This window comes from Ictalurus punctatus, chromosome 28, assembly GCF_001660625.3.
Source record: "Ictalurus punctatus breed USDA103 chromosome 28, Coco_2.0, whole genome shotgun sequence".
In the NCBI taxonomy this organism is placed as follows: domain Eukaryota; kingdom Metazoa; phylum Chordata; class Actinopteri; order Siluriformes; family Ictaluridae; genus Ictalurus; species Ictalurus punctatus.
Genome location: NC_030443.2, coordinates 11,280,958 through 11,290,658, shown reverse-complemented (window position 1 = coordinate 11,290,658; position 9,701 = coordinate 11,280,958). Strand labels below are relative to the sequence as shown.

Below are 9,701 nucleotides of genomic sequence, written 5' to 3'. Positions count from 1 at the left end.
GACGCTGGACTTCCTCTATGGCGATTGTGGGGACATAAAAATATTTGTGCTGTCTTGAACTGAGGGCGTTCGTTTAAAGAGAGATATAAGACAGCATTATACTTCCATGTTTGTTATTTTTCCAGAACAGGACAGGGAGCGGTTCTTCTCTTTTACTCACTCGTGCTGTCTAGAAACTCATCTTCAGCCATTTTGATGACGCCGAATGAGAGTACTCGCTCCCTCTCTCTCTCTATCTCTCGCTCTCTCCCTACGTGGCTTGGATTGGTTGCAGGCAGGAACGAAGGAGGGAGTTGTGAAGGAGAGAGACAGTGCAGCTCACCGGAGAGAGAGACATGGCACGTTTTGCAGAAAAAGAAATCCGGTGTGAAAACAGTCCTTTTCAGTTTTCACTTTTTTCTTTTCAGTACTCTGCTCCGTTCCTTTTTTCCCAGACTCTGTTAAGCCTCTACTGTTTTGTGCAACTCTCTCTCTCTTGCTATCTCTCTCTCTCTCTCTCTCTCTCTCTCTCTCTCTCTCTCTCTCTCTCTCTCGGTATCTCCCAACCTCCTTTCGATCTCTCCCTTCGTAACAAACTTTTGCTCAGCCTTTTCAGTTTGCGTTTGATTTTTTTTCTTCGGCGATCCCCTGTTAAGTTTTATTCATGGCAGTCAAAGACAATGAGAACCGTGCACATTTTGGCACCGTTGAGGAGAATCAGAACTGCAGCCAAGGAGCCTGCTGTGATCCAAAAAACTCGAGCACAGCGAAGCGTCAAAAAAAAAAAAAAAAAAAAAAAAAAAAAAAAACACCCTTTCCTTTGCTTGGTCACAAATTCCACTTTCCCTGTAGCCTGGGCAGTGTTGAAACTCCTCCTCAACCACATCTCACCGCATTCGACCTTTCCGCCTTTTCCCTCTCTTCCTCTTCCACGGAACCTTTTTTTCAGAACCCGCGTCCAGAGTTTTTTTTTCGCCTCCGCTGGTAAATGTGGACAGGAGCCTCTGCCCAGGAGGGCGACTGAAGGGACAGTGGGGTTTTTCAGTTATTTTTCTTCTTATTATTATTTTTTTTGCCGATCATTTGGCCATACTGGGGTGTTGAAGTAGTGCCGGGACTTTGGGCTGCTGTTTGTAGTTGTAGGTTTCTGTGTACGCTCCCCGTTCAGGTCTGGACATGCCTCTGTATTAAATTATTTGATTTTGTAACTAAACTTTGTACACTGTGTTCTAATATGCTTTGTCCGTTTTCTCATTCCAGATTTTTAAACAAATTCTGGCAACGGAATCGGCCTAGTCTGCGCCCCAAGCCTATCTCTGTGTTATGGCCAAGAGAAGACTGAATGCTCCTTTTCGGACCACACTGGTCAGTACCACGCATGCCACCTCACGCCACCTCCCTCTGCCGGTATGCTCCTTTTTTTCTGCCTTTTTTCTGCCTCTCCATTCTTCACTGCTCATTTTCGGCTTGTGCCTCTCCAACAAAAAAATGTTTTTTAGACTTATCGCGTTTATCGCGTTTAAGATTCGGTCAATCTTATTGACCGAATCACCCAATATTTGGTCCAATATTAAGATTCGGTCCACCCAAATGTCGCAAATGCTCGCAAGATCGGATGAATTTTTTTTTTTTCATGAAAGGTGATTGAAATATAATTTCTAATCTTCACTAGCATTATAGTTAGCAATTTAAGTGCATCTGTGTGACTCTGTGATATATGTCTAGGCCCACTGAATATATAAAGCTCTTTAATAAACAGGTTCTATTGAAGCTGTGTGTGTCCTTGCTGATTTGTCAAGCATCCGCATTAACTGGATTGTCAAAAGCACACTGTTACAACAGTGCCAACTAACCCGTCATTTTTTCCAAGTTTGTCTGACATTTTAAATAATACGTGTTTGGCTTTTCTCTCAAAACAGGACAAATATTACCCAGATAGCCTCTGCTCAAAATCACTAAGTTTCCAACTAACTCACTAAGCTTCCAACTTTCGCCACTTACATGTTTATGTACCATCTAGGCGATTTTTTGGTGCAGACTTTACGTTTTATGTTGACAGTAAATACACAATACCACAGCAATTGATAACGCAAAAGGAAAGGAAAATGCATTTGTATTTACGGACCAGAGCTGAAAAGAAGATCAACTATATAGCAGAAGTTGAGTATGCTAATTCATTTGGATGCTAAACTAATATAATTGGTAACTGTTAGTCTTAGAGCTTTGCGTGATATTTTTGGATTCTCTAAAAAACCCTGGATGTGTATTCTGGTATCACAGACTCGTTAAAAATGTAACCCCACTGCAGTGAGTGGTGTCTTACAATACTGCTGCATTTTTGTTAGCACCCAGCTAACATGTGGCCATGACTTTCTGCGTGACCTTCATGCTATGCTGTTCCTGATGTGAGAACGCAGGAATTTGGCATGCCAAGAATTTATGGCAATATCCAAAATTATTCAAGACTTTTTCAACAAGTTTGTTTACATTGATTTTAATTTGGTGGCACACGCTCATCCACTTCATGTTTGCTTTTGCTTTACTGAAGATTACAATATTTGTTAAGCAGTTGGCGCAACAGCCCAGCTTGTGATTTGTAAAAATCTTTTAAACTTTTTTCATTTTATAGTCTTTCATTTTGTTTAAATGAATCAGGATGATAACAGCTTATTTGATCTACACATGTTGCATACAGAACATTGTTTTACTCATATCATAGTAAGTGCACAGCATTAGTTTTAATTTTATAATTTTTAATCAATATTTCCACATAAAAAGCATAGCCCTGACCAATCTGTAGATGAAAATAAATTGCGAAATAGCTGAATATGTGCATCTCATTTTTGTACTTTAGTTCACTGCATTTAGGCATGTTTCTCTTTTTGTATACCGTAGTACCCAAAATTTGACCACACCCTAATGTAATGCATCTTTTGTTAGCGTGCCTTCATTCCTTATTTGGAGCCTGTTCTCTTTAATGGTGGACTGTCTGGTACAGAGAAAGGAGAAGGATTCACCTCATTCAGAGCAACACTGCCAGCTGCCACAAACCCGTAGATCCGAACTTGTGGTAACTCTGGGCACAAGCTCGGGTCTACAGGTATGTGTCTGCGAGGTCACTGTGACGCCATTCGTGAACATACAACAGCTGCTATGTTCTGGAAATTTCCTTGAGAGATACAGTGATGCGTTGATAAAAGCTTTATATCAAATAGAAAAGCAGAATAGTATGCCAATATTCTGTACAAACTATTTGAGGTAACTGAAATTGAGACGCCAAATTGTGCATTGATGTAAAGTTTATATCATGTTGCCAACCTATAACCTTATGAGGGAACGCCCAGTGGAGTAATAATAAAAAATCTACATATATGAGATATAAGGGGCAGTATTTTAAATTCTTGATAAGATTACCCAATGGTGTACCAATTATTGATTTTAATTTAAGATATAAAATCAACCAATTGCTTGTTGTTATTGTTCCCAAAATTCATTGTAAGTGGAATTGCCCTAGGTCGTAACAGTATAAGCTCAGTTTGAGATTTCCCATTGGTGCACTGATATTAATGTGATGTGAGCTTGCCACAGTGATAAATTCTATTAAATTCTACTTGTGATAGCCAAATGTTGCATTTATACTCTATAACATCTGTATAAAATTGCCCAGTGGTATATAGATAATACTTTTAAGTGAGATCACTCAGTAGTGCATTGATATAAATTCTGTTTAAGATCAAAAAATGGTGCAATTCTAGTTGAGACTGCCCAGAGTTTCATACTTTAATCCTATGTTATGTTTATCCTATGTGGGATTGCTCAATGGAGAATCAATATAAAATCTATGTGAGATATCAAAGGAGCAATCATTTTAACTTTAAGATTACCCATTGGTGCACCAATTATTGATATTAATTTAATTTAAGATATAAAATCATCCATTTGTTTATTGATATTAATTTTAAGAGAAATTGCCAAATGGTGCAAGGGTATGAATTCCATTTGAGATACATTGGTGCACTGCTATTAATTCGATGTGAGCTTGAAACAATAGTACATTAATTTACAGAATTTACATCTGATTGTCAAATGTTACATTGGTATAAGGTCTGTATAAAATTGGGCAGGGGTATATTGAGATGAATTTGATTAATTCCATTGGGAACTTTCCCGTGGTGCATTGATCTACACATATTCTACATGTCACCCATGAAGTATTTAGATGGTGCATTCTATTTGAGTTGGTACGTTGATATGAATACTAATCTGAGCGTGATGTGCTGCAGGTTTGATCTTTTCCACTGAAGAACCTTAGAAGTTCCTAAATCTTGACTCTTCATCCCTGTCTTAGTTTCTCCTTGGTTCTTCATGGATGTGATGCTGTTGTCTCGGGATGAGGTAGTAGGTTGTATAGTTTAGAATAATACCATTGAAGATAACTGTACAGCCTCCTAGCTTTCCCCGAGTAGACACCCTGCATTCTGCTGACTGCCTGATTGGACATGTGCCGCAATAGTAATGTTTCCGTGATATATATCTGCATGCTGGATGTTTATTGCTGCATCTAAGTGACTAGATGTAGTGCAAAAAGCTGATATTTTTAACTGAAGTTGAGTGAATTGTTTTTAAAACATTTGTCATCAATTTGTAATGCACTGTGTATTTAAATCATTGTTTCTTTTTGCTTATCTAGTAAAAGGTGTGAAGTTTATTATAACTAGATAATGACTTTTATGTCAAGAAACTTGTGAAAGTGTATCTTTTTCTTTTGCAGTTATGCACTACTGTAATTGTTTAATGTGCTAGGTTAAGAATTTTTAAAACAAACCAATCGACCTGATTTCTATTTCAATTTTTTTCTATTTCTATTTTAACAATGTTATCTATGCATGGATATCATTTAAGTATGACTGCTTTTCTACATGAGCAGACATGCACTTTGTTGACAGACTACCTTATCCTGTTTAATGATTTACCAAGTTGAATATCTTATTTCCTAATACGGATGATGTTATGAAATGGCAGGTGTGTTTAATATTGCTAAATTAAGCACAACTACTTTTCTTGTCGTAGTAAATTATTATTACCTAACATTATCGAACATCAATCTATAAATTCAGTGAAAGTGTCGGAGTTAAACCCATAAAATCATTTACTATATATGATGCCAGTATAGTTTTTGTAAAACATTTGACAGCATTCTGAAAACGAGCTGTTCTCGTACATGTCAATTGAACGTGAATTTTGGAAATATTTGTATTTTAGATTAGAATTCTTGGCAGATAACAGAGTGATTTGTTTTTCCAAAAATGGGCAGATGAGTGTGTGGATGTGTGTGAGATTGGGCAGTTGTGTTGCCACTCCTCTATCCTGCAGTCTAATGCGTCAGACAAAAGAGGCGAGCCAAATAATGCAGGACTGACTGGCACACCTGTCATTTACTGCACTTGGTGTGTGTGGGCATGCATCGTGTTGGGCAGTGGCATTTTGTGTCCTGTGGTGAAGCACAGCCCAGGTGTGTGTACACACTGTGGGTGTGGTGTAAGTGTGTGTGTGTGTGTGTGTGTGTGTGTGTGTGTGTGTGTGTGTGTGTGTGTGTGTGTGTGTGTGTGTGTATTTGGCTGCTGGTAATTTTGCTCCTGCTCTGAAAGTTTATTCATTTATACATGTGCAAGCATGCCATCATGCATTTCTGCTAGCCTGACAAAAAGAGTTGCAAAAGTGCTACAGGAAGACAAATTAAAGCCACCTTCATTTATTTTGGTCCCGGTAGGATGAATTAAAAGTAATCCAGGTGTTAGCACATAGTGTGTTGCTGCCCCCTAATTAATGCCCCGCCCACTTATTCATGCTTTTGGGAAGAGTTTGTCAAGTGAATCAGATAAGAGAATGATTATCTCAGATAAGACATGCTTGATTTAACTCCTAAAATCACCAACACCATCTGTCTGCTAAAAAAAAAAAATGCCACAGGGCATACGTTTTTGTAGCCAAATATGTGCAAAGTTCAACCCTCCTTGCACCAAAATGCAGCTCCAAAAACAGCTTTGAACCTCCTGAACCTAAAGAGTTCCAGAAACCAAAACCTCAGGCTGGTGCGCTAATGCTCTCTCACACACACACACACACACACACACACACACACACACACACACACACACACACACACACACACACACACACACACACACACACACACACACACACACACACACACACACACACACACACACACCGCCCAATCTGTTTGGCTCTGCTATTCTGAGCACCGTCAATGGGTTTGGAGCTTTATATTTATAACACACACTATTTCCGAAATATTCACAACTCTTAGTGGAAGTGCAGTGCATTTATCAAATGTCTCACTCGAGTAGTAGTAAACGTGATAATAAGGTACTAATAAGGAATAAAGAATTAAATGAAAAGGGCAGCATTGTTGAGATTTAAAATGTAATCTCATAGTGTTTTGATTGAGTTAAAAATATACCGTTTATGTGCTGTAAATTGTAAATTTTATATATATATATATATATATATATATATATATATATATATATATATATGCTTGCCAGCAGCAGAAATTTAATGCAGGTCATTCATTTTGGTGCGACATGGAATTATGCAGCATGAAGAGCACTGAATTGTCTGGAAAGATTCTCAGATTTTTTGGGGGTTTGAAAATAACAGTATGTATGTATGTATGTATGTATGTATGTATGTATTATTTATATGCAGCAGCAATAGTAGAAGTATTTATTATTTATTTTTTTATTCTGGTGTGTTTAGGTATTTTTTTTTTCTTGTTAAATGAATAGTGTGTGTGTGTGTGTGTGTGTGTGTGTGTGTGTTTGTGTGTGTGTGTGTGTGTGTGTGTGTGTGTGTGTGTGTGTTTTCTTACTCACCTGCAGTAGTAGTTGAAGCACGGTTGGGGGCCCCCTGTTGACTGCTTTGGGTGTTTGCGTTATTTTACGGTCTGTCTGGTGTAGACCAGCGTTCTTTCCTCTTGTTCCTGTAGGTTATTCCTGTAGGTCTGTTTTTAGGAGTTTAGTCCTTTTCCCAACTTAACACACAATTGTCTGCAATTCATCAACTGACTTTTATGCCAATAAACCAGTGGTAGTGTATCGTGTCATTTCAAATATATTGTAATTATTATAAAAACCGAGCGCTGGGGCATCTCTTTACACGACTGAGGACATGTAGAAAGCAGTTAATGTAATTATGCCAAATGATGGCTGCAGGAGCAACATGATGACATAAAACATATGAACGATTACAGTTAACAGTTCACAGTTACAGTTACCATTCTTATAAATTTGATGACGTTCTTTTTTCCTGACCTCTTGGTTACACACACATTTTGTCAGTTAGGTTCCACCTCACTAAGTATATTATTTGCAGTTTTTGTTAAATATGTAAGTGCAAAATAACGATTTAGGCCTACATTTAGATGTTGCACAGCATTGTGTGCTTGATTTACAGTAGTCTAGTGTCTGATGAAACATCTGTGCATGTAAATGCTGTCTGAACCATGTTCTGTAAGGTGTATCACAAGCCGTGTGCATGTAACAAGTAGTATCACAATTTGGCAAAACTAAATACAATTTACAGTATTTTTAGTTAATACCATTCATTTCTAACACCATAGTAGCAGTTTGTGTTATGTATAGATGAGAATGATTGGCAAGAGATCTGTGCATTTGAGGTTTAAGGGTGGAACAGAGAGCATTGTGTGTGTATATTTTAGTCCAAAACCCTGGCTGTAGAAAGACGATAGAGAAGATGTGAGATAGTCCATATAAATGCCCAGATATCCACCAACAGCAATTATAGATTATGTTATAATTATCTCAAAGATGTAATATTAATCATAAAATATGTTACATACTTTATAGATTATGCATTATATGGCTAGTATTATATTATAATTGTAGTGTTGTCGATTTTTTTTTCTGCATGAATGTACATATTTTGTTGCTGTTTTACTAATAGAGTTACTTTAATTCAGCTGAATGTGCCTTTTCATTAAACTACATTAAACTACTCTAAAGAAAATCAGATTTGACAAATTTCCATTCAATTCTTATTATTTTTGGTTTATTAGATTTTTATTACTTTAGATGTTTTTGTTGTTGTTTTAGCAATGTAATTTCTTTGGCCAGATTTAAAGGCAAAGCAGGGATAACAATAATGCAAACTTTGAATAAAGAGGAGAGAGCAAGAGAGAGAGGGTGGATGAGTGCATGCTTAGACATCCATCCTGTCGTTGATTAGGGCCTGCTCTCAGTTGGCCGTCAGAAAGCCTCCTTCTCTGAAATCTCCCTCCAGCCCCATTTTGTCCCTCCTCTCTTGTCCTCTCCTCTCCTCGTCCACTCTTCCATCATTCCTTCTCTATCCATTTTGCTCTCTTTCTTATCCCTGTGTGATGAGACAACAAATACCAGGTGATATTAAATGTTAGCCAAGCACATCACACAGTCCTGTTTGCTGTATCTCAGTCTCTGCTTTTAATCCACTCCCTCCCTCTGTCCCTCCCTCACTCCTTCCATGTTCCCTTGTGCTCTCTCTCTCTCTCTCTCTTGCTCTCTCACTCCCTCTTTCTTTCTCTCATTAGTGCCCTCCTTCTCACTATTCTCTCTGTAAGTCCCTCCTTCTCTCTCTGCTCCAATCTCTAGTAGGAAAAGAAGAAGTGAGTGCGGGTAATAGAGAAAGAGGGAGCGAGAGCGAGAGCGAGAGAGAGTGAAAGAGAGAGAGAATGAGAGGAATAATGTTAGACGAAGGGGGAAATTCCGAACTTGGAACTGTTTTTTTTTTTCAGGGAAACTTGAAAGAAAGAAAGGATGAAAACGGCAAGAACGACATCTTTCATCATGCTCATTTCTCTCTTTTATACATCCTTCTGCTTTCTTTTTTGATCTCCTGCTTTCATTTTTGTCTCTCTACCTCTGTTCTTCTGTCTGTCTCTCATGCGTCTTTCTCTCCAGGGGTAGTGGGCCTCCCTTCACTAACTGGTATCAGCTGTGGAAGGAAATGGAGGGATTATTTCCATTCCTCTATCATTTCTTTCTACCTTCAGTTCTCTGTTCATCAGAGAGGGAGAGAGAGAATCCCATGTGTTGGGTTTGGGGGGGTGGGGGTCCAGGATTAATGAATGGGATGGGTAGGAAGAAGAGAAGAAAGGTAGGAAAGAAAACAGCTGAAGCTGTTCTTCTTTCATTTAGTTTATCCTCTCCTCTTTTTATTGCATGTCTGTGATTTTCTTCCTGCTGTATGGCAGTTCGGCTCTTCTTCAACCTCCAGCGTGAATCTGCAGCACCAGCACACGTGACACATTGGGTGAGAGACAGTGTGTAAATGTGTGTGTGTGCGTGTGCGTGTGTGCATGTGCGTGTGTATGTGTGTGTGTGCGTGTAAGTGCATATACTTGTATGTTCCATGCCATAGAGAGAAAGAGAAAGACATTATTAAAGATGTTAATAACCACTTATCGTATTTTATGAGCCTTAAGAACCTTTAGATCTGGTTGCTTAGTACTGGGATCTCTCTCTCTCTCTCTCTCATATATATATATATATATATATATATATATATATATATATATATATATATATACATACACACATACATACGTACATATACATACATACATATTGCTGTAATTGTTCCTCATTGCCTGGAATCAGTTTTAAATTTCCCTCCATTTTTCCCTTGCTCAGCATACACAC

The 9,701-nt window shown here is 38.2% G+C and overlaps 1 long non-coding RNA gene across 1 annotated transcript in view; it reads left to right on the top strand.

The window, feature by feature from the left end:
- Nucleotides 1-372: 372 nt before the first annotated feature.
- Nucleotides 373-9,701, top strand: part of LOC108260236 (uncharacterized) — a 17,095-nt gene continuing 7,766 nt past the window's right edge. Inside the window, exons 1-2 of the long non-coding RNA XR_001811103.3 lie at nt 373-1,147; nt 1,240-1,344. This is a non-coding gene — a long non-coding RNA (uncharacterized LOC108260236). The remainder of the gene's footprint in view (nt 1,148-1,239; nt 1,345-9,701) is intronic.